Source organism: Parasteatoda tepidariorum, chromosome 2 (assembly GCF_043381705.1).
Source record: "Parasteatoda tepidariorum isolate YZ-2023 chromosome 2, CAS_Ptep_4.0, whole genome shotgun sequence".
In the NCBI taxonomy this organism is placed as follows: domain Eukaryota; kingdom Metazoa; phylum Arthropoda; class Arachnida; order Araneae; family Theridiidae; genus Parasteatoda; species Parasteatoda tepidariorum.
In genome coordinates this window covers 4,353,132-4,378,334 of record NC_092205.1, presented here as the reverse complement: position 1 = coordinate 4,378,334, position 25,203 = coordinate 4,353,132, and the positions used below count along the sequence as shown (strand labels likewise).

The 25,203-nt window shown below is 27.0% G+C and overlaps 1 protein-coding gene across 10 annotated transcripts in view; it reads right to left on the bottom strand.

Annotated features, from left to right (window-relative positions):
* The window catches only part of LOC107446947 (protein still life, isoform SIF type 1), a 249,448-nt gene extending 239,440 nt beyond the window's left edge, over positions 1–10,008 (bottom strand). For 4 of the 10 annotated variants that reach the window (XM_071177062.1, XM_071177069.1, XM_071177064.1 and 1 more), the window contains exon 1: positions 9,644–9,988. The gene's annotated coding sequence lies outside the window, so the exon portion shown is untranslated. Of the gene's footprint in view, positions 1–9,643 lie in introns of all 10 variants that reach the window. The other 6 variants (XM_071177065.1, XM_071177071.1, XM_071177067.1 and 3 more) reach the window with 3 other exon arrangements.
* Positions 10,009–25,203: the final 15,195 nt, after the last annotated feature.

The following is a 25,203-nucleotide window of genomic DNA, read 5'->3' as shown; positions in this document are numbered from 1 at the left end:
AGATATAATCTTTTCTTCAGCCCACACGATTATATCCGCAAAACAGAGTGCTTTCTGATATTGTATCAATAAAGCCAAAGCAAAATATATTAATACAATAGTGTGAGGAGCACTCAAAAATTTTTTTTTATAAAATAACTACATAAAAATAGATCATAAAAAGTAAAAATAACATGTAGAAACAGATATATATATATATATGTATATATATATTGTATACTTTGGTAATGATTCTTGTAAAATTAAAAATAAAGTATTATTTTATAATGTGTGTTAAAATTTGATAAACATGGTAAAATTTGATAATTTTATCATGTTAGCTCTATGGTATAAAAATCATTTATTCGGTTAAATTTACTTTTTTATATTTTTTACTAAATGTGTTATAAAATGAACTGTAATTTTATACATATCATGCAAAGTTCCAAAATTATATTATTGTGTTATATATTCCAGTATTTCCAAAAACAAACACATAGCACATGTGAAACTGGATTGGTTGCAGAGAAATTCTAACTTTTAAATACAACTTTCTTTAAAATGGTGGAAATATAAAAGATAAATTTATAAAGCACTGTATTTAAATTTGTTCGTTATAGGTAGGCAAACACTTCTTTATACGTAGAATATTTTAAGTGCTGCTTAAAATTCCGATTTAAAATTACGCTATGCATAGAAATTTTTTATAAGTAAACTTTTTAGAAAGACTCTACATGCATAGTTTATAATTTAAAAAGCAAATTATCTCCCTCCCCCCCTATAACAATCACTATTTCCAACAATACTGCTGCAATATGCTAAAAATATTTTTTTACAAATTTTGGATATATATTGGATATAGTGGACTTATTACTGGTTCCGCAAACGTTTCACTGTAGTGGGTTCCATACGACTAGAAAGAATCTAAATCTGATATTAAATTTACTTGGAGAGAAATATATATTATGTACTGAAAGCACATAAATGTTTTTTCATCCCTTTAGATTACATACAGATGTACTTTTTGGGAGATGACCAATTCTTCGTCCATTAAAGATGGCCCATTTTAGTATTTTTATTAGATGTCGTTGAGAATATCTACTTTTTCACAGCCTATCATTATATTTCTTTCTCTAAAATTGTTCTTTTCTGGGTTTTTTTTTCTCTCGTGTCAGCGTTTAAACTAACAGCCATTTTCGAAATATATATGATTGATACCAATTCAGAGCACATTCAACTGAGTGTTGCCAAAATTGTTTCAAATATTCTAATAAAATTCAAGAAAATATCTTCTGTCTCATATTTTAGACTTCATTTCAAAAATTATAGTGTAAATAAATACTGCTTTGTTCCAAATGGTAACTTTTTATCTTGTTTTATGTTTCGTATTATATTTCCCTAATAGTTTTGTTTAATTTTAATCGGCTCTCTTAATTACGGAAGGTATGAAAATAATATATCAAATGAAATTCTAATTTAAATTCCAGCTTAGAAAGAAATAACTTAACAAGTTTTATTCCGTGCATTTATTTGTTAATTTATGAATTCGTTTAAAATATTACTTTTAAATAATTTAGTTTAATTCTTAATTTTTTTTCATGGTAAATTAACATTACAAATAGTTTTGAAACTATATATATTTATTATATATTTATTATGCATAATCTAGAAACTATATAAATTAAAGTCTATTCAGTAATACGACGGAACATAAACGTTTTAATCATTTTTGAAGATTATAAATTTTTTGTTGTCGAGGAAATATTTCATATTATTATTTTTAATGCATGAAGAATTAAATATATCTTTTCAATTTCATATAAGCCATCCGTTTAAAATTATTCAGTCCTTAGAGCTTTCTAATATACCATCTATTAACTAATCACAACTTAAATTTGAAAAAGTACGTATTTTTATGTCAATGAAATACGCATTTCATCCTGAATTGGAGTATAGGGCTTCTATCATAACTCATTCTATTTCTGGCCATATATTCTCCATGTCGTTCCTATTGTTTTCAATTCGCTTACAATCGTCCTGCTCCAAGTATTTTTAGGTCTTCTCTTTCTATTGTCCTGAGGGTTCCAATCAAAAAGCTTGTTTGCTATAATTTTTTCAAGTTTACGTAGAACATGACCAATCCATTTTCATTTAAGTTTTTTAATTTCCGGATCAATTGCTTTCTGTTTTACTTTTCTAAGGATTTCTGTATTACAAATTTTATGAAACCACTTGATACGCAAGATTCTTTTTAAACAGTTGCTAACGTTTTTTCATGTTAGTTTTATTACAGTGCCATGTCTCAGATCCATATAGTAGGGCATATTTAACATTAGTATTGAAAATTCTAATTTTCATTGAATTTTTATTTTTTTTATCTCCAGAATTTATTGTGAATAGCGTAACTGCTCCGGACTTTGTTTGATCTATTTAGTATATCTTCATCAGTTCCTTCGAACTTTGTTTAATCTATTTAGTATATCTTCAGCAATTACTTCGGACTTTGTTTAATCTATTTTGTATATCTTCATCAGTTCTTTCGAACTTAGTTTAATCTATTTAGTAGATCTTCATCAGTTCCTTCGAACTTTGCTCTAATCTATTTAGTATATCTTCATCAATTCCTTCGGACATTGTTTAATCTATTTTGTATATATTCATCTGTTCCTCCTTTGTTGTTAATTATTCATCCAAAAAATGCAAAACTGCTTACCTCCTCTAGTTCATTATTTTCCAAGAATATGTCATTTAATTGTTTGGGACTAATTCTCAGAATTGTAGTTTTATTTTGGATGATAATACGAAAGATTATCATCCAAGGTTCTATCTTAAACCCCTTTTATTCTCCTATATTCTCTATAGATAGTATTATATAGATAGTAAGGTGATTCTCACAAAACATGACAATTCGGACCAAACAATTTCTTCAAATTTAAAGTCTTCAAAATAATCTAAAATTTTTTTTGTATACTTCTTTAGCTACACTTATTAATATCTTATAGACAGCAGTGTAGTTTATTGACATTTGCTCGAGAAAAAAAAATAAAATGGAAATTCACCAAATCTTGAACGCCAGGAAAGTGACATATTACTTTAGAAGTTTAAAAAACAGTCATTTTAAGTTAATAGTAAGTAACTCAACTTAAGCCTTTATGTTAGATGGGCCATAAATTGCTTAAATTAATTGTTTTTATCCACTGCAGAAGGAAACAAAATTTTTTATTGCTTCTGATATGTACAGAATAAAATTGTTTATAATAATCATTAAATAAATAAATAACTTTGATTACATCTAAGCATATTACAATCATACATAAACTTGGTATTAGGTTAATATTTGCTTTCCCTCTTTACAGTATTAGCAGTTAAAAAGAATTTCTGGTAACACTTCAATGTCCTGGCATTCATAAGCCAGGAAAATGACAGCCAGGATAATGACAAATTCGCCATTTTATAGCATATAACTTTACTTTAATTTAATATTTTGGCCGAAGACGTTTATATTCTGCAGAAAACAACAGTATTTCTTAAAATAACTCAGATAAATCTATGTAGTTTTTGTTATTAATGATTTCAAGAAGCCAGGAAAATGACAGCATAAAAACCTACTCACCTTGAAAAATTTTTTGAAATAGATTTTGAGCCAGAAAATTGGTTCTTTATTCATGCAACAAGACATGTTCAGATAGGAGGGTATCTAATCAATCTATTAACATAAGATATTGATTCCTAGCTCAGCTTATTTTGGTTAGAAATCACTAAATAAAAGTAGCCAGGAAAATGACAGATTTTCATGGGACAAACAAATTATTGACAGAAAAAATTATTTTAAACGAAGTTTTAGTAAACAATACCCTCTGCGTATATTCTAGAAATGCTTACATAGGATAAGATAAAAAAAAATTAGATTTTGAAAAATGTATGGGAAGTTTTGAAGCTAGTTATTATTGGAAATATTGTTTGTTACATGCCAGGAAAATGACATTCTGATATTCAATTAAATTTTTTAAGTATACAAAACAGTCAATGCTAGTGCAAAGTCATTTTAGAATGCTAACATCAATGCTATTTATTAATTTTAAAAAAAAAGTTCTTTTAGTATTATAGTATTAGATCTTGGAGAAAGGGACAGTGAATTGTCATGTTTCGTGAGAATCACCCAGTAGTATTTTTTTATTTCATGTACGTGTGTTATATTTTCAGTATTATAACACTGAGATCGCTTTTATCTTAAATTTAATTTTAGAAAAAGTGTTAAGTTCATTTTTCTACCCCTGTAATTTAAGCAATCGCTTATATATTTCAAAAAACTTTCAAGATTTGACTTATTTAAAGCTGATTTTAACAACCAAAAAAATTTTTGTTTGTGAAATATTCTTGAAAATAAATTAATAAGCTTAGGGATGCACGAAATATTTTCCTCGATAAAAATATCTGTCCCAAATATTCTCTCTTGCTAAATCCAGTCTCAATAAATATTCTGCAAAACCAAAGACTCAAGTATTTATGAAGTACAATATAATATTTGAATCAACGATTATTTTTAAATTTTTATACTATATTGTATTTACATTTTCCTATTGATCTATCAATATAAAATCAATAGAATTATTAAAATGTTGCTTATATTTAGTGTGAAAAGATAAATATTATTTAAAACTTACGAAATAATTTTAAATGAATTACTTAAGTGGAGAGATATACTTGATAATATAAAAATTTTATTTCCTTAAAAAAATTATAAGGATGCGAAAAGTCCACGCGTCCCGAGGCTCAATGTAGAAAAAAACTTTATTCATGCTAAATACATGCAAATATTTTTAAAAAATAAGCTTTTGTTTTAAAAATTAGACTTCTAGGAACTCTATTGACAATTTAAAGTACCTTAATTTATAAGTGCATAGTGACTCTGTAATTATGTTATAACATCAATTCTCGAAATGTAAATACGCTGTGAAACACTGAGTTATAAATTCCTTACTGAGAATTTTTGTATGATTCTTTTTTCTTACAATTTAGCAACATTCCCACCATTTATTTATACTTAATCAGTTATGTACTCCATAGCATAATTAATATTGCTAATAATAAATGTTGTTAAAACAATCGTATTATCAAATTATACAATGCAGAATAAAATTTTAATAAGTTTCTGTAATAACTTGAAGTATATTAATTAAACCTCCATCCATCATTCCCGCATGTTTCATTTTCACGTATTTATCGTCTTGTTTTCCCTTCACAAAATCCGTTTCTAATAATGTTAGTAATACCCCTTTAGATTGTTTCTAAAAAGATTCCTGCGTCTATCGTTCAGAAATTTCACATAAAAAATGGTTAAATAGCAATATATTTAATTGTTATTTAACCATTTTCAAACAAAATAGTTAAATAACCATAAATAAGATGGTAGTCAAACTGTTAACTGTGAGGAAAAATAGTTTGTTAACTGTTTTCACCTAATACGGTTAAACAACCAGAATTTTATTGCACTAACTGAGCTCGCCTAATGAAGACACTTAACTCCCTTCAACTGAGTACATATTATAGCCGAGATGACAGTCTCATGACCGATGGAATTGGGGTTCGAGTCACAGCGCTGACACCACAATATTTCCTCCAGAACATTTTATACATGAAGAGTTTCCAATGTCCTGCACTACCCAATTTGTGCCCACACTCTCCAATGTCCATTACCTAACGAAAATCTTAGCTGTTATATCCAGTTAAATTTCGTTTTCATAGTTTTGAAACTATGCTAGTTGTAAATGGTTTAAAACCCGTATAGTTTTTTATTCATGGTTTTATAACCATACTTTGTAAACGGCTCCAAACAGTTAAGGTAAAAAATGTTCTTTACCGTTAACTTTAGGGTTAGTTGAAGAGACAGACTGTTGCCGGTTATTTTACCATAATTTTAGAATGAAAATTCTAACAGTGGGACTTTCAGAAGTTTTGAAAGAAAAAATAAAGTTATTTTGTTTTAAGAAGAAAAAAAGCAGTATTTCCTGATGCTTGATGAAGAAGAAAATGACGATTTGTAACAATTTGGAGAAAACATTTCAAGTATTACGTTTGTACATGAAAGTGTTGAAACTTGTAGAGTGACGTTGGTTCAAAAATTGAATAACGATTGGAAAAGTGTAAAATGATTCAGATGAAGACGATGAAACGAAACCAGAAGTTGTGCAAACATTTAGAAAAGGCCTCAAAGCCTTTGGAACAATGAAAAACTTTACGTATTCACATTAATTTACAAAAAGAATTGCAATCTTTAATGAATGTTGAAAATTTATTATCTGCGTTTAGAAGAAAAAAGTGTCCTCATACTAATATTTCTATATATTTTACATAAATAAATGCATTTATTTATTTTTTGCATAGTAAATATTTTTCCATATTCTTCATTTAGGATTTTACATTTATGGTTTCTTATTTATAATATACTTATTGCAAGTTTATTACTACCTAATCACTCTCCATAGATTTTCAAGACATAATTTTATATTTTATGCTGTCCTGTATTCATCGTTTATACACTTCTATCGTTCCCAATAAATAGTCCCTTCAGAAACGATGGATCGAGGTTTCTACTGTAATTACAGATAAATTTCTCTTCAGAAATGTGTAGATATCTTAAAATATATTTGTAAAGAATAATTCTTTATAAAATGTTTGATTACTAGCATTGCAAAATGCATAAAACTCCTTAGAAAAACACTCCATGAAATTATATATAATTCAACGATAATATGAACATTTTTATAATAGTAATATATTTATCGAAATTCATTTTGTAAAGATGTATATATGTGTGTAAAATGATAATATTTGTTTACATTCATAACTAAAACTGTAAAATTACGATTTTAAATCGTCCCACCACCATGGATTTGTCAAATATCATTGTGCATCGATAATTTGGATAAAATTGGGGAAACCTTGTTTTTCTTTAATTTTTGTTATGGAAATTAACAGTAACATATTCTTTTTAAATAAAAAAATATATTAATATACGCTAAGTTTAAAGCGTATATTTAAACTGAAAAACAAGCAGTATAACAATCCTGTGTTATTTACATAATGTATAAAAATATTTACTAATAATCAAAATGACTCAACGAAATTTATCTGAAAACGTAATTTATTTTTATTCAAGAAAGTGTAATTTAATAATTCTCCTTCTTTCTAATATTTCATGGAAATGACAAACAAGAAAATTAAATTTAAAAATTCATATCCCATGAAAATAGTCATTGAATAGTGCTGAGAATATAAAAGTAAAATCTGGAATCTAAAAAATATATATCAGAAATAAATAAAAAATTTTGTGGAATGCTTAAATTTTAATTTTATAAAAGAATGAAGAATAAATATATAAATGTTTCTAAACATCAATCTCATCATCCTCATCAGACTCAAAAATAAATAAATATCTTTTTCATATTATTAAATTCAAATGATTCTTCAAATTTTATTTGATTTTAATAATCGTATAAAAATAAGACAATTTCTAGTTTGTAAAAAGAACAAATTTTTAAAATCATAAGATAACTCAAAAATAAATATTATTATATTGCTAGGTTTTATCTTAATTACATTATTTGCAAAAAAACGATGCTTTAAATTTAAAATTAAAAGTGAAATTGAACACGGATAAAAGTTATAATAAAGTATGATTTTTCAATTTTTATTCACGGAAATAGACTATAGAAATCAAGAAGCAGAATTCCCTATAAAATAAAGAAAAGTTATTTGAAATTATTCTTTAAAGTGCATAGACATACAACTAAAGTTACAATAAAGTGTATTTTTTTTTAAATTTTCACTCACTGAAATATTAAATAGAAATTATGAAACAACATATCCGATTGCATAAAGAAATTTCATTTGAAATTATTCTTCAAATTGTGCAAAGCAAAAAAAATTTCGGAATCTACAAAATATATTTCCAATCAAATAAAGTATTATTAGACATCTAAATTGATATATTCGATAGAAATTATGAAAAAAATACCCAATTACATAAGAAAAACCAAATTTCATTTAAAATTCTTCTTTAAATTGAAAAGAGCAAAAAGAAAACTCGGAATCTGCAAAATATATTTTCAAATCAAATAGTAGAATATATATTTTCGAATCAAAAGTATTTATTAGACTTCTAAATTGAAACTCTAGATCTTATAGTTATACTCTAAATTTTACAGTTATAAAGAATAATAAAAAAAATGTTACAAAGCATTAATTAATGGACTCAAAAGAGCTGATGGAATCCTTATTCATAAGGTTTTAAGATGCAGTTCGGAATTAATTTTTTTTTTATATATAATAATTGCGCATTTTTGAATTTTATTGAGATATCTAAATCATAAGATCCTTTAAAAACAACGAGATTTATTATGCTATGTTTCATTCTATTTATATTATTTTTATAGAGTTAATGTTTTAAATTAACGAAATGTATCTTCAACAAACACGTAATTGTAATTCAACAAAAGTTGCAAAAGTGTACAATTTTATAATTTTTATCAGCTAATACTTTATAAAAGTTACGAAAATGAATGCCTAATTAAGTAGAAAAATAAAATTTCGTTTGAAATAGCTCTTTAAATAGCACAGAGAAAAGAAGTGTAAAAGTCAAAATGCACAAGATATATAATAAATATCGAATAATTTAAATATTTCTTTTGCCAAATATCATAATTAAAACTGTTCATTTATAATAAAAAAAATAATGATACGTTGCAGACACCTATTGGTAAACTCAAAAACTGGCAGAACTGAAATTGTTCTGAATTTTTTTCCGAAATTTGTTTTTATATTTTTATAAATTCATAATTCATGATTAAATTAAACCACGTGATCAAACAAACACAAGTAGCATTATTACATCATGCTTAATTTTACGTATATATTTAAAAAGCAAAATATTACATTAAAATGAAAATTCAACGTAATTTAGCAAAGCACGTAATCGGGATTCAAAATGTAATATTATAATATCATTAACTAAAACATTGTAGGGAAATTATGAAACCAAAAGTCATATAAAATCATTATTTTAAATAGCTCAGAGAAGACAAAAACCTGGAGCATAGATTTCCAATTCAAATAAATTAATTCCAGTTCAAATAATAGAATCAAACTATATTTAAATTCGTATTCATTTAACTAGATTTAAATGACGTAAGAAAAGAAAGGTTTTTAACATTGATTTGTTTCAAAAGCCTTAATTTAGTTAAAATGCATTTCAACATTTAATACGTTTTCATACTTTTATCAAAATTAAAAAATTTAGGTTTCTCAGACGAGAAATAAATTCTAAAAATCAGAAGATTACTTAAACGGTGCATCAGTATTTCTTTAAAATGTCATCTTCTATTTTATTCCATAAATGCCGTGGGGAGCGTAATTTAATTCCGATAAAAGCTATGTATCGGTTTCTAAGGTAAAAGGAAAGTATAGGTAACTTCCATAGAATCGATCATATCTATGATTTTCCGATATCAGCCGATACTGAAGCATGGTACGCGAGAAACTGAAAAAATATCGATTTCATCCCCCAATCTTATCGTCATTTTTAAAAAAATATTTCTAACAATGTAAAACAGATACAGTTTTTTTTCACTTTAAAATTTGACAATTTTAAACAAGAAGGACATACCTTTATTTCGGTAATCCTCTTAGAGATTTAGAGGTGGAAGACGATTCTCTAAGCCCCCCTTTTTTTCGATTTTGACAGAGGGGTTCTGAAGAAGATCGCCGGAAGCAAAAGGAAGGTCCCTCAATGGAAGATGCAAGAAAAGATCCCGGAGTGCTTTAAACTCCAAGATTCATCTTCAGATCGTTTTCTGCAGTTATAAGTTCATTACGAGGTCCTCCTCCCCAACGATGGTGATGAAAAAGATAAAAGATACGGTCATTTTCCGTTAAAGAACACTGCTGCCAAATTTGGCCCGCGATTTGTCCGCCATGGCCGATCTGCCGGCTTTCAATGCGCGTGTCTGGCGGGCTTCTAAGTTTACCACCAGGTGGCACTGCTCGTCACCGAAAGGAACTAATACAACAAGAATGGAAAATTTCGTGTTGAAAAATGACGATGTGCTTGAAATGTAAGGAGGGGGGCTTCCCCCACTTTTCTTATCAAGCATTTCGATGCTTTGAAACCTGCTCGATATGATGAGTGTGTTATTAAACGTCTTTCTAAAAGGAAGATGGGGGAAATGTTTTTTTTTTTTTTTTTTTTTTTTTGGTGAGAAAGATTTAAAATCGGAGCCGTATCTTCTTTCTGGGTGAAAAAAAAATTCTACATTGAAGCAACAGTAATCTAAAATCGTTAAATGCTTCATAAGATAGAGAAATAATAAAATAAAATTTGAACTGATTACGATCCTTGTAGAAATGTATCTATCAAAAAATTATTTTCATGATGACTAATGTTGCTTTTCTAGTATTCTATTAATTTTATTCTAGAAAGAAGGATTCCTTTGGGGATTTTTTTGGGGGATGAATTCGTAAATTATAATAATTTTATATTTTGGTATCGAAGCTTTGGTAAATTATGAAAACATTTCTTATAAAATAATTTTCGTTAAAATACATCACTTAACTGTGTTATAGTAAAAAAATATTCTTTTTTCCGAAGGAAATATATTAAGATTTGTGAATTTTTTATAATTCATTAAGTAACTATGTGAAAAAAAAGAAACCGTTAAAACATAAAACGTTGCTTTTGAAATTAAAATTTTAAAAATTGTTCAATAGCTTTTTTTTAAGTTTTATAGTTACAACAAAATATAATTGTAGAATCAAGAATGTGAAAAATATTCAAATATTTAATTTTTATGTAACTAATTATTATAATATTGTTAGTTTTTAAACTAATTTTGACTGTAGCAATAATATATATTTATTTTAATTATTTGTAGAGATAATTACTATAAAGTGTAACCAATATTTTAAACAAAATAGAACGAAATATCAACATACAAGAATATTGAATATTACTTTTACAAAAATGAATATGATTATTATATTTTAGTTGTTTTTTTTTTTTAAATTTAGTATTTAAAAGAAAAATATGTATATATTGATTCAAAATGTGAAATTTTGAATCTGATTTAATGAAAAAATTAAAAATTACGCTGAATTATTTTCTAAATTTAAATACTCAAGTGGTATGAAGGTAATGATATGTTGAACTTTGGGATAATAATTGCATCGGTAATCAATTCTTTTTTTCTATCTTAATTTTGATACAAAAAATAATATAAAGATTAAAGTAAAGCCGCTACTGTCCACGATGGGTCAGTGGAATCATAGAGGTTACGTTCCGCAATCAATTTTAAGGTATGATTGCGTCAATGTGGTCATCACTGTGCACAAATAAATAAAGATTATGCTGTAAAAATAATGTTTCTATGAAAGAACTTTACCTAGTTTCAAAACATGCAATTTTTAGGATAAAAGTATTTAAAAAAAATAAGAATAACATCCATTCATTATTTCTCAAAACAAACCTCAACTTTAAATACATATTTTATGCTACTACTCGCCCTGTTAGTATAATAAATAGTTAGTTGGTTAGTTAGTTAAAAAATAATAATTTAAAATGTTTCTTGTAATTATCATACATATTTTTTATTAGTGTTTTTCATGTTAAATATATTATTATTATGTATAAAAAAAATAAAATTTTTGAACAACAAAATGGATGTTTTTAACTAATTTCCTTTTATTATATTTTTTCTAATTAAAAACTCAAATCAAATTATCTTTTATAATTTTAGTTATGCCAATTTATGAATGCGTTTATCAAAAGAATAACCCATGCAAAAATAAGAAAGTAAAAAATAGCTGCTATTTGCAATAAACGTTTTTGAAATTATTATTTTAAAATTAGGAAAGTATTTCATAATCTAATCGGGAGAATTGAATAAAAATTTATACTTTAACTTCTTCTTAACATATTACTGTGTCACATATACTCATGGGTATCGTATATATTTTGATTTACAGTAAAATAGAGTAAATTAATAATTTTGTCTAGTTGCAGAATTGAACATAAATTATTGCAGCGTTTTCCCATTAAGTACCCTAAAAAAAATGCATCCCCCTGAAAGGCAAATTTAAAACATTAATGATGTTAACTGAGTCAAAGCAGCACCAGAAACATTTTTCGCAAAAATTAGATTATCAAATTTAAATAGGACAGTTAATAATAATATCTAATAATAATATTAATTGTTAATAGTAACAGGACAGTTAATAATAATGGAATAATAATATCTTGAGCAAATATCAGCCATAGGGAAGTTATATTTTACTATGTGAAATATTTTTAGAAACAGCAATTTAATGTTTTGATACTTTTTAAGAAAAGTAGCAAGCAAAAATGCTCTATTAATTTTACTGAAAACGGATATTATTTTAAACTTATTATCAGTCCTCGATATAATAATTTAAATATTTAAGTGTTTCCTTATATTTTTATTAAATATTTCTGCAACAAAATTATATTTTTCTTACTAGCGAAATATAGGATTGTCCAAATCATGTATTGTACTCAACGCCGATATTTTCCCCCTTAAATTTATTGTTTAAAATAATCTGATGTTATAAAATTTAATAAAAACATTTATTGTAGCGCTAATTTTATTTAAATCGAAAAGTATATTGCAAGTATACATTTTGCATAAGTGTTGAATATTTAGGGCATATAACATTAATATCAGTAGTATTTAAAATTAACTGCAGTTAGCTTTATTGTACCCAATTTTTGAGAAGAGCCCGTATAACAAAAGGAACAAACATAAAATTTTTATTTTTATTTTATAGTGTCTTCTGTGAACCTTAAAATTAAAAAGATTTAGCGCTTATAATTAATTTTGCAAATTTCGTAAAATGTTTTATAAAATAGTATGCTAGTAAAACTTAATTTCAAAAATTAATTAGAAATTATCGATGCAAAATTTACGTAATCAATGATGCCGGAAATTTAAAGAGATTTAGTATTTATTAAAAAAAATTACAGATTTATTGTAATTGCTTATAAAATGTAATGCTATTAAAACCAAATTTGGAAAGTCAATAGAAATATTCGACGCAAAATAACGCAATCAACTATGCCAGAAATTTAAAGAGATTTAGCATTTATAAAGAATATTACAAATTTCTTAAAATTGTTTCTAAAAAAATATGTTATGGAAAAATTTGGAAAAACAATTAGAAATAATCTATGCAATAATGCCGGATCATTAATGCCGGAAGGATAATATGCACGTATTTCTATTTGAATGAAGCTTCCGTGCCGAAAAGAGCATGGAAAGGAAAAACAACCTTTACAAAGGTTTTCAGCTGTGAGGTGAAACGTAAGATTAGAAATGGCAATACATAAAACATTTTATATCCGTATTTAAAATCTTTCGATTTAAGTCATTTTAGGCTAAAAAATAAAATCTTTGTTTAATACAAAAACAATATTCAAATTTATTTTGTATCATGGATTTAATTTCTTATTTAATATATTCATATTAATACATACATTAAAAATGTGTAATACAAAAACAATATTATTCCAAATTTAGGTTTATATCACGGGTTCTATTTTTTAATTAATGCCTATCGTAAACCATAAATTTAAAAAAATTTAGCATTTATAAAAAACATTTCAGATTTTTTAAAATTATTTATTAAAAACTATGTTATTGAAACATAATTTGGAAAAACAATTAGAAATAATAGATGCAAAAATTGCGTAATCGATAACGCTGGAAGCATAAAGCGCACGTATTTCTATGTGAATGAAGCTTTCGTGCCGAAAAACTCATGGAAAGGAAAAACAACCTTTACAAAGATTTTCAGCTGCTAGTAGAAACGTAGGATTAGAAATGGCAATACGTATAACATTTTATATCCGTATTTATTATCTTTTGATTTTAGTCACTTAGATGTTAGGTATTTTGAGCCAAATGATAAAATCTTTGTTTAATACAAAAACAAAGTTTCTTCAAATTTAGTTTTTGTGACGAATTTTTATTAACACATTTAGTATCAGTTTTTTTAATTTTTAAACAGAAGAAATTAAAGTTTAGCAGAAACACAAAGCAATTTAAAATCAAAACGGTTTATTTCTTTGTAAAACTTATAAAAAAATTCATTAAAAGAACAGTTGTATAAAATTGCTAAATTCTAATTAAAATAATAAATAAATAACCGTTAGGGAATATAATTTACATAGATTATAATTAGAATAGATTAAATAAATTTGTTTTTTCGTTTTCATTAAATACTCTAAAATAACAATAGAAAGGTGTCATCCTTTTCAATTATTTCTTGTATAAACTATAAAGTACTCATTTGTCTTTTAAAAAAAAAAACTACACATTTTTTTATATTTTTTTACGCTTAGATTATTATGATCTAATCTTAATAAAATAACAAAAAAGCATTGGAATGAAAAATGCAAACAAATATTTATTAAAAAAAAATTTTCACGGGAAATTTTTGTCCATCGATTTAAATTAAAAAAAAAAATTTCTCACATTTTAATCGTTTCTTGTATAAAAGCTGTTGTATAATTGTAAAGATAATGCATAAGGTGGTGGTGAAAAAATTTCGAGTTTTTTTTGTTTCAAATTAACAGTATTTTGTTTGTGGATCTTTTAAATACAATCGGGTGTATTCAAAAGGGCAATTTTGTTTCATTTTGTTTTAATTTTTTATTTATTTAAAAAAAATGATTCAAATATATTTTTCTAAAAACTACAAGGAGAAAAAAGATACCATACAGGTATAATAACAACTTTTCTAGTAAAACAACAGACGTAATTTTGGCAGTTAAAGTAAAATATAGGTATTTAATTATTCATTTGGTAATTTTTCTGTTTGTATGGTAACGGTTTACAGTTAATTCTGGTCTTCGAAATTACAGTTATTATAACCTCAAATTTAGTAAAAATGCAAACCTGAAAAGTAAATTTAAAGAAATAAATGGTATTTTTACCACGCTCTAAAGTATCATGATGAAGCTACCAAATTTTATCACATTTACTACCAAACAGCATGGTCATAAAACCATATTTTATTGTTAAAATCAAAATCACCACCAAAACAATTCTGTAAAAAATACTGAAACTTTTTTGTGTTCCCATTGTGTCATGGTAAATTATAATATATTCTAGCAGTTTTGACCGCACTTTTTTTTTCTAAGTGTACATTTAAGATACGAATCATAAGAATTACAACGTTTTGTGTATTAATGTAACTATTAATCTACTTTAAGAGAATATTGTACTTCAAAAATGGAAATCTCATCGGCTTGAAATAACCTCTTTACAAAATCTTTATTTTTGATCTTAAGATTTATTATTGTGATTATGAGTTGTGTTATGATTTGTGCTGTCATCTGCTTCCAAAAACAAAACAATAAAATTTGAATGAAGAGCTTACATAAATGTGGGTTACAGTAAATTTTAGCATGAGATCAAGTAGAGGAACCAGTACTGGGAAGCTACATTCTGCTTGTGTCATGAGTTCACTCATTTGATAATTACTAATCAAGTTTATTTACAGTAATAAGCTTCCCATCTTTCCAAGAATTGTTTCAGAAATCAAATTAGTTTTTAGAAATAAGCTATTAGAATTTAAATTTATAAATCTATCTTCGTCCCAAAAATATTGTAACAAAACATTGGTAGAAAAAAATAGGTCCAACAAAGGGGAAATAAATGTACTAGAATTTATTTATTAATGTAAAATTGTTTATTGTTAAATGCTAAATAGCAAAGCTCACTTTATAACTAAATTTCTGATCATCTTTTTAGCATATTTGTTGAAAATTCGAAGTTATGTAGACAGTTAAATTGGCTTATAGTTTGTGAGAAAAAAATTACAAATGCAATATTCTAAAATGAGAATTTAAGGATCATTTGTTGGACTATATGTATAAACTTTTTTTTTTGCTTTATTACTTTTTACTTAACTCTTTTAATGGCCACCATCCATAGTTCGGGATATAATAATTTCCAACTCATAAAACCAATTTTAAACTATGTTATTCTATGAAAGAACTGTATAAGGATGAAAAAATTGTTGTACTATGCGCACAAAAAAAAGAAAACAAGTGGTTTAAATAATTTTTGATCTGATCATTAGATTTCACGCAATAAGACCAGATCTTAATGGTTTAATGAGGTAATCACAAATATGCTAATTAATCAGTGCAGATGGTATTTTGAGTTACGAATTCAGACATAAAAACGTGCTTTCCTAAGATAACATACTTTTTTTTCGACGAATTTAGAATTTTTACCCTCAAAATATAGGAACTAGTTGCAATCTGGCAAATATGATCCCGATAGTGAAGTCAGGAAAGGGGTCCAAATTTTGAGCCCTATAATGTTAATTTCACTTTTTGCGTATTTCGTCGCATCTTGAGAATTTTTCAAGAGAATTTAAATGATTTTGAGCACAATTATAACATTTATTTATTCAAAGATAATTCCATGCAAAAAAATATATTTTTAATGAATATAATATATATTATATTTATTTTATAATATATNTATTTTATATAAATATAAAATAAAAAAATATTTTTAATAAATTTGAATTGTTTTGAAATTTGAAAACAAATTTTTATATTAATTTTAAAAATGTGATTTTACAAAATTTGCTCGAAATCAGTGGAACAGTTCTTCAGAATTTAAATTTCCCAGAAGCTATTCCAGCCAATGAAACTTTACGAAGCGATAAATCAACTTTATTAACAAATTAAAATAAACGTGGATTGAAAGTATTAAACTGTTTCTGAAATTTAAAAAAAAATTTTAAAAATTTCAATAACAATACTAGCATCCATTCGTCAGAGCTGTATAATGGCTTTCTGAATATCCACGTGGATGAAGCTTCACATGCTTGAAAAACAACCTTTACAGAGGAGTTCATTATTATTTATTATTATTATTAATAATGATATAACAGTTAAAATAATTACAGTAAAATTGCTATTTTTTAATCAATCAGATTTATCGCACAGAGAAGAAAATTTTGGTTAAATTACTGTACTGTATAGTAAGAACTTTTTTTAACGAAACCATAATCTAAACCATAATTTAACGGTATTTAAATCATTTTTTTTTTATAATTTTCCGTTCATATGGTAATGATTTATCAGAAATTTGGATTTTCAAAATTTTAGTTCTTATAACCATACATTTAATAAAAAATAAATAAAAACCCTAATGAGTAAAAACCGTGCTCTAAAGTACAATGATTAAATTACAAAATTTTATCACTAATTTTAGGAACATATTTTATTCTTAATCTTACCTAAACCATTTCCAAAGCACTTTGTTAAAAATTACTGCGCTTTTTGGTGTTCGTATAGAGCCAGAAATATGGCATATTTTGCCATATTCTAGTAGTTTCGACCATACATTTTTTCTCAATGCAGGATCTGCTTACCACTTTATTTTAAAATCATTTTTTCTTTTCATTGAAAAACATTAAAATCATTTTTCTAGTGAAAAAATTAATAAGAATTAAACACACACTTTCAAGCTTGCATTTACATTATGATAAAAAATTTCAACACATACGGTGAGATTAATTAAATAAAATTATTAAACCAAAATTGAATTTTTAAAAATTAAGATATCAGAATGTTGTTTATATGTTGAGTAACTGTTTGCTATTTTTGAACATACTATATTTTAAAAAAGTGCCAACTAATCTCTGGTAGAAGAATCTTTGTAAATAAAATGAATAGTTAGTAATATTTAGGAAAAGTATAGTAATAATAATATTATCTTTGTTATAACGGTTTAGAACTATTTTAGAAACTTAGCACATCAAATTGATAATTAACTTCATTTAGTATCATTGGGATTGATGTGATCGAAGTCTGTTCAAAGTCACAATAATTAAATAATTTTCTCTGGTACTTATACCTTTTAAGGGGGCCGTAAAAACTTATTACCAATTGGTAACCACAATAAATATCTATTTATATTAGTATATTTGTTACCTATTGAAATGCACTATACTAATAGTATCTAATACCAAAATTAATTAGATGTCATTAGCTTGCAAATCACTGATGTTATCTTTAAAATATTCTGAAAATAGAATTGACTTCAATTTAAGACAAAACAATGAAAATTTCGAAGGAGATAATGAAAAAAATTTCCTTTTTCAAGCATCTCTCGGGAACGAATTCAAATTTATGAAATATATTTAGGATCGAGGGCTGAAATTCGATGCTTGCACTTCAAAAAAAAAGAAGATCATGGATACCCACACATGTGACCTATGACGTTAGAGCCAGCTGATCGTTTATAAGCAAAATGGTGTGTTAAAGGTGAGCAAAATTTCTCCACAAAAGCTAGAATGTTAATTAAATACAGCACCGTATCACACTCCAAATTTTTTGAAATGTAATTCTTTCTCGTTTTTCACTTAACTTGCATTTGTTATTTGTTTTATGTATTTTAGTTTAACCGTGTTATATTTTTGTTCTATGTGCCTGGAAACTTCGAAACATGATTAGTTTAATCATTTTCTAAATGCCTGTCGTTGTGTTAAGTAGGAAATATATAATGAAGGAATTGAAATCTTTGTGAAAGAATCTTTGTGTAATAACATAGAATATGTCACTTAAAAGAATTGATACTTGACAGGCATAGCTAACTCAAAATAAAATGGAAAGAACAGTCACTAACGTAAACAAATGCCACGTTTCAACAACCAAACAGGATCGAGATACCTTACACTACGTCACTTGCAGATATCCCACTGACCTCGCCAAATTTCATAATGACAGAACAAACGCTTCAGGAGCTATAATGAAAAATACCAGGTAAACCCTATTATCATTATCTCTATATAACATAAAATCATAATGATGTAATACCGTTTTCCATTGTTGTCGGCGCATTTTTATTGGCCGGAAAATCACGTGGTAGGATCCAGTTTTCCCCCCTTCATTTCCATATTGTTTAGGTTGTCATGAGCAGATGGTGAGAATGCTCTCTCTGGTTATTTCAGTTTCCGTTTTTAAAAGCGCTATATGTTGNCACTTCAAAAAAAAAGAAGATCATGGATACCCACACATGTGACCTATGACGTTAGAGCCAGCTGATCGTTTATAAGCAAAATGGTGTGTTAAAGGTGAGCAAAATTTCTCCACAAAAGCTAGAATGTTAATTAAATACAGCACCGTATCACACTCCAAATTTTTTGAAATGTAATTCTTTCTCGTTTTTCACTTAACTTACATTTGTTATTTGTTTTATGTATTTTAGTTTAACCGTGTTATATTTTTGTTCTGTGTGCCTGGAAACTTCGAAACATGATTAGTTTAATCATTTTCTAAATGCCTGTCGTTGTGTTAAGTAGGAAATATATAATGAAGGAATTGAAATCTTTGTGAAAGAATCTTTGTGTAATATCATAGAATATGTCACTTAAAAGAACTGATACTTGACGGGCTTAGCTAACTCAGGATAAAATGGAAAGAATAGTCACTAACGTAAACAAATGTCACGTTTCAACAACCAAACAGGATCGAGATACCCACACTACGTCACTTGCAGATGTCCCTTGATTTACCAAATTTCATAATGATAGAACAAACGCTTCAGGAGTTACAATAAAAAATACCAGGTAAACCCTATTATCACTATCTCTATATAATGTAAAATCATAATGGTGTAACACCGTTTTCCATGGTTGTCGGCGCATTTTTATTGGCCGGAAAATCACGTGGTAGGATCCAGTTTTCCCCCATTCATTTCCATATTGTTTAGGTTGTCATCAGCAGATGGTGAGAATGCTCTCTCTGGTTATTTCAGTTTCCGTTTTTAAAAGCGCTATATGTTGAACCACCTCAGCATGTAACATTTTTAGCGGCAATCATGGGTCGATTTTCTAGCGTTGCCATTCAGGGAGTTGTAATGAGGCTTTTTTTTGCAGCCGTGTAAGAGAAATATATATATAGATATTTCTGTATCCCTAATTTAAAGTTATTTTCCAGTACTGCTATTATTAGAGAAAGTTTTAAATGATGATTGTGAACTCATCAAATTTGTTTGAACAATATAATGTTACAAGAATATAAATGTTATTTTAAAGAATGACTACTTCGAAAATTCACTTCTGTTCACCAAGAGATCTAAATCCTTATAATACTAATTGATAGTATTATTTGGAGGTGGGAAGTAGAGGCGCAAGCGTAAGCAAACAGAATTCCTTTTAGTATACTTAGATGTTAAGTGAAGAATTTTAACTTTAGTAAAAAAACTGTTTTCCGCTAAGAAAAAACAATTATTGCGAAGTAATCATCCTGGTTGGTGAGCGGTGAGAGTTATTTTCACTGAATACGAATTTTTTCATCTTCCATAATTAAATTATGACTATCCATATTTAATATTGAAGGGAAAATATTCAAACACTAAGCATAAAAACATTAATTTCATTACTAAAATGTAATGGTTTCACATAACATCATTCATATTAATCAAGCTTAAGGAAAAAAATAAACACTAACACCATTTTTCTCATTGCGTTTTATGTTTTAACGCAGTACTACTTCAATCATAATTGCTGTGAATTTTTCGAAACATTAGTGTCAATTATACAAATTAGAAAATAGAGTTAGGGAATATACTTTAATCAATTATAGTCAAGGTCGTGGCGTGAATTTCTGCAAAATATCAATGTTTTTTTTAAAACATATCCTTACTAAAATAGCAAAAATCGGAATACTTATTATTATAAAAATGTCATATAGTAGGTACAATATAATTTGGAACAAATGAAAAATTAGCTAGAAGTATTTGATGAACAGAATCTAAAACCAACCCAGAATTTTAAAATGAATAATCCAAAATAATCTGTAGAAAGTACTCATCTTTGGGGTAGTTTAATTGGGGTGCCATTAAAAGCAAGTTTAATGACCAACAAAAGGAAGGCTATAACTTTATTCTATGTAAAATGCAGCAAAAAGTAACGTGAATAAAACACAAATGAAAGTACATAAATAGAAATAGAAAGTATAGTACATTAAAAATAGGAAGTAAAATAAAAATTATATTATGCACCTTAGGGTTCCCACCAAATCTCTCGCAGCTATTGGGTACTTGCACTTCAGGAAAAAGAATAAGATCATAAATACCCACAGATGTGGCGCCAGCGCCAGCTGATCGTTCATAAGCAAAATGGCGCTTTAAAGTTGAGTTAGTTTCTCCAGTGGCGTACGCAAGGGAGGGGTTTAGGGGTTTAAACACCCCCCTTGAGCTCAGACAAAATGGCGAAAATAAAAAGTTTAGTAGAAATTATGCGAGCTATTATTTTTTAAGACTATATATTTTTCTCACAGTATTTCTCAGAATACTGAAAAAACATTTACTATAATAGGGTTGTACTTTTGAAACCAAATTCACGTGACACTGTTACGGACTGGTTCCTTTCTGTCCTACCAGTATAGTTTTTGAGACTGGCTGTCATTCGCGAGGTCTTTACGCGATGATTCTGGAATCCTAGACATTCTGTCGTCTTTGAGACAATTCGAGAATTTTGGAGATGCGGTGAAAAATTATATAAAAGGGGGAACGGAGTACAGTGGAGTTAGTTAGTCAGACTAAGAGTTATCTCTGCCGCTTGTCTTTCGGAGCTTGTAGCTAAATCTGTTTTGATTTACCTCAACAAAAAGTTCATTCAATCGCCGAACCCGTCGTCGCCACTATTTCGACTAGTGAAGAAATCAATAACAATACCATTGGAGATACTGTGCTCGTTAAAGTTATTCATTCCAGCTCGAAACTTTGAGATTGTAGCAAAGCGGATATTTCTGTACCAATCCATATATATATATTTGCTGTTCTTGAATCTTTAGGATGTCAAAACTCAAGAATTTAGCAATTTTTAATTATTTTGAGAAAAAACCACGACCTGAAATTAGTGAGGTGACAGCATCTAGTACCAGTGTAAGTTTTTCTGTTGTACAGAAATGTGATACTTCCGTTGAAGAAAACGTTTCTAGCACAACAAAATCTGATGAATGTGAAAGTGGCCCTCAAAGTGTTACTTCCCACCCATATGACATTGGACCTTTTTTTAGAAGATATTACATTACGTTCTTAAACTTAAATCAAATCAAAATTTAACTAAACTATGTTGTCTAAATAAAAAGTCAAAATTTTTTAGCTGTCTAAATTAGGGCAATAATAATGCTTTATTACAGACTCGAATTTCTTTTAGTAGTTTCAGAAAATTATGAACACCCCCTTGAAAAAATTCTGCGTACGCCACTGAGTTTCTCCACATAAGTTAGAATGTTAGTTAACGTGAAGTTAATTAAATACTTATCGCGCATCAAATTTGTTGAAATATAATTCTTTCTCGTCTACTTAACTGAGATCTAATATTTTTGTCTCTTATTGTCTTACATTTTTGCTTTTTGTATAATAATAAAATTTGGTATTATCCCAATATGCGATCTACTAGTGTAATAGACTTTTTTTTTTGCTGAGTTTTTGAGTTGTTCTTTTTTAAGTTTAGTATATATTTATTATTATTATATTTTTTAAGGTTAAATATCACATCCCGGTATGCATTCGCCAAGTATACTCAACACTGATGTTTATTTAAGGTTAAGTGCCCCTGACCGGTATGCAATTGCTCGGTATACCCTACATAGATGTTTTTTAAAGTTAAGCATAATTGCCCGGTATATTATATCATAATCTATAGTGGTGCCACCTTGTGATCAGTAAAGTAACGACACAGATAGATCGCCTTTTGGAACAATACCTAACATTTAATATTACAATTATATAAAGTAAACATATTTTTATATAAAAATACAGTGAAACCTTTGCAAGTTGACTACTGCCGGTTTACATTTTCTCGGTATACCTTTCACTGGCGTATATTTAAGGTTAAGTGCCACAGCCCGGTATACCCTACACTGATGTTTTTTTTTAATGTAAGTTCCATTGCCCGGTATACATTACACTAAACTATAAAAGTGCAGCCTATTGAACAGTAAAGTAACTACACAGGTAGATTACCTTTTGGGACAATACCTTTATTATTAAAATAATATAAAGTTATTTTTATAAAATAATATACATAATATAGAAAAACTTGTGTAAGTTGACCACTTGTGATGCATTGTTTTACTGGTTTAATTAGACAGATGGTCAACTTATAAAGGGTCATGAGTCTTTTTTTATCATTTCTCATATCATGTTACTTTTAGATATATCTTATCTATATATTTCCAATTAAAATATAGATACAAATAATTAAACTTCTTTCAATCTAACTTATTTACAAAATACTTCGTTGAACTATAATGAGATTAATTTAAAGCATAAATAACAATTCATTAAATCGTAATCATTATTCATTATCTCGAGAACATTCAAGAGAATCGAAAAATTTCGGCACACCATTAAATCCAAAGATACATCGTTTACCCACAGATAACTTAGAACAAAATATATTTTTTCGTAGGTATTTATTATTATTTTATTTAATAGTAGTCCAAAAAATTTTGAATTGTAAGATTTAAAAATGTTTACATCATTTTAAAATACATAATTTTACAGGAGAAAATACAAAATTTTAACGAAATGGTTTGAATAGTTCCCCAGCAATAGAATTTTAAACATGCGGCTTTTTTAAAATTTGATTTCTCAGGTACTATTCGACAGATTTCCCTCAAATTTTGTATTTTCCCCTGTAAAATTAAATTCTTTAAAATGATGTTAACATTAGACATCTAACGATTCAAAACTTTTTTCGACGTATACTAAATAAAATAATAAAAGATTATAAATGTTTATCAAAATTTAATTTTGGAGTGGAATTATCTTAGGATAAGCGAGCTTTGTGAGCAAAAAATTTTAAATTTGCTTCAAAAGTCTCTGAAATATAGCGAAATACACAAAAATGGCGAAATTAACATTGAGGGGTTCAAACTTTGGATGGCTCACCTGATCAAACTTTGGGGACCATATTTCTCAGATTGTGAATACCACTATATTTTGGGGGTCAGAAATCCGCAAGCGGAGAAAAAAAGGTTTTGGAGGAAAAGTTTATTCAGTTAAAGAACCATTTTGTGTCAGTTTTCGTAACTTGAAATAACTTTACTCATTAATTGGCATATCTGAGATCACCCCATTGAACAAAAAAGATTGTGTCCTAGAACGTGAAGATCCGACCATTAGATCAAAAATTATACAGAGTGGTCCTTTTTTATTTCTTTCGGCGCACTGTACATCAGTTCGTTGCTAACTTATAAAAAGTATGTTATTATACTTTTTTGATTCATTGAATGTCATTTTTTTTATTTAAAATATAAATTATAATCAAAGCACACTGAATAAAATAGGGTCAAAACTACCAGAATGTGGTAAATTTTAACTCGTTTTATCACTCTTTGGGAACATCAAAAAGTACAGTAATTTTTAATGTTGTGCTTTGATAATTACTTTTGGTAAAAATGACAAATAAAATATAATTTTATTATCCAACTATTTGTTAGGAAATTGGTAAAATTATTATCTGAATGGTAATTTTAATAAAAGTGTAAATAATTTTAACAGTAGTATAGCTATCAAACTTTTAAAAGTTCCTAATGGTAAACTGAATACGTTCTAAAAAACATTTTCGTAATTTATCATCATACTTTAGAGCATGACATAAAAACCGTTTTTTCCGTGAATTCTACTTTTTAGTTTTGTATTTTTACTAAATGTGTGGAAAGAAAAAACTATAATTTTGAGGACCTAAATTCCCGATAAACCATTACCATAATGGTAGTTACTCTTTAATTACCATGAATGGATAATTATTAAAGGATAATAGTAATTACACTGATGGATAATGATACTTTGGTGTTAATTATCAAAATTCTAGCTCTTTAAAAAAAAATGATAGAAATATTTTTACCATGCAAATTTGTGTTTTTGAAGACTTTTTTTCCTCAGTTTATAATTTTAATTAATGCCAATAAGTATAATGATAAATAACAAATCTTTGAAAGTTGTTCAAAACCTTTTTTGTACATTGTAAGTGAAGTATTGTGAGATTTAGAAGATTTTAAAAATCTTCCTTTTTTCTATTACATGAGATTTTTTTTAATAAATCTTAGATTCCTTCGTATCGCTGATTTCAAATCAGCAATCGATTTCGCCCCTCTAAGCTACAGTATTT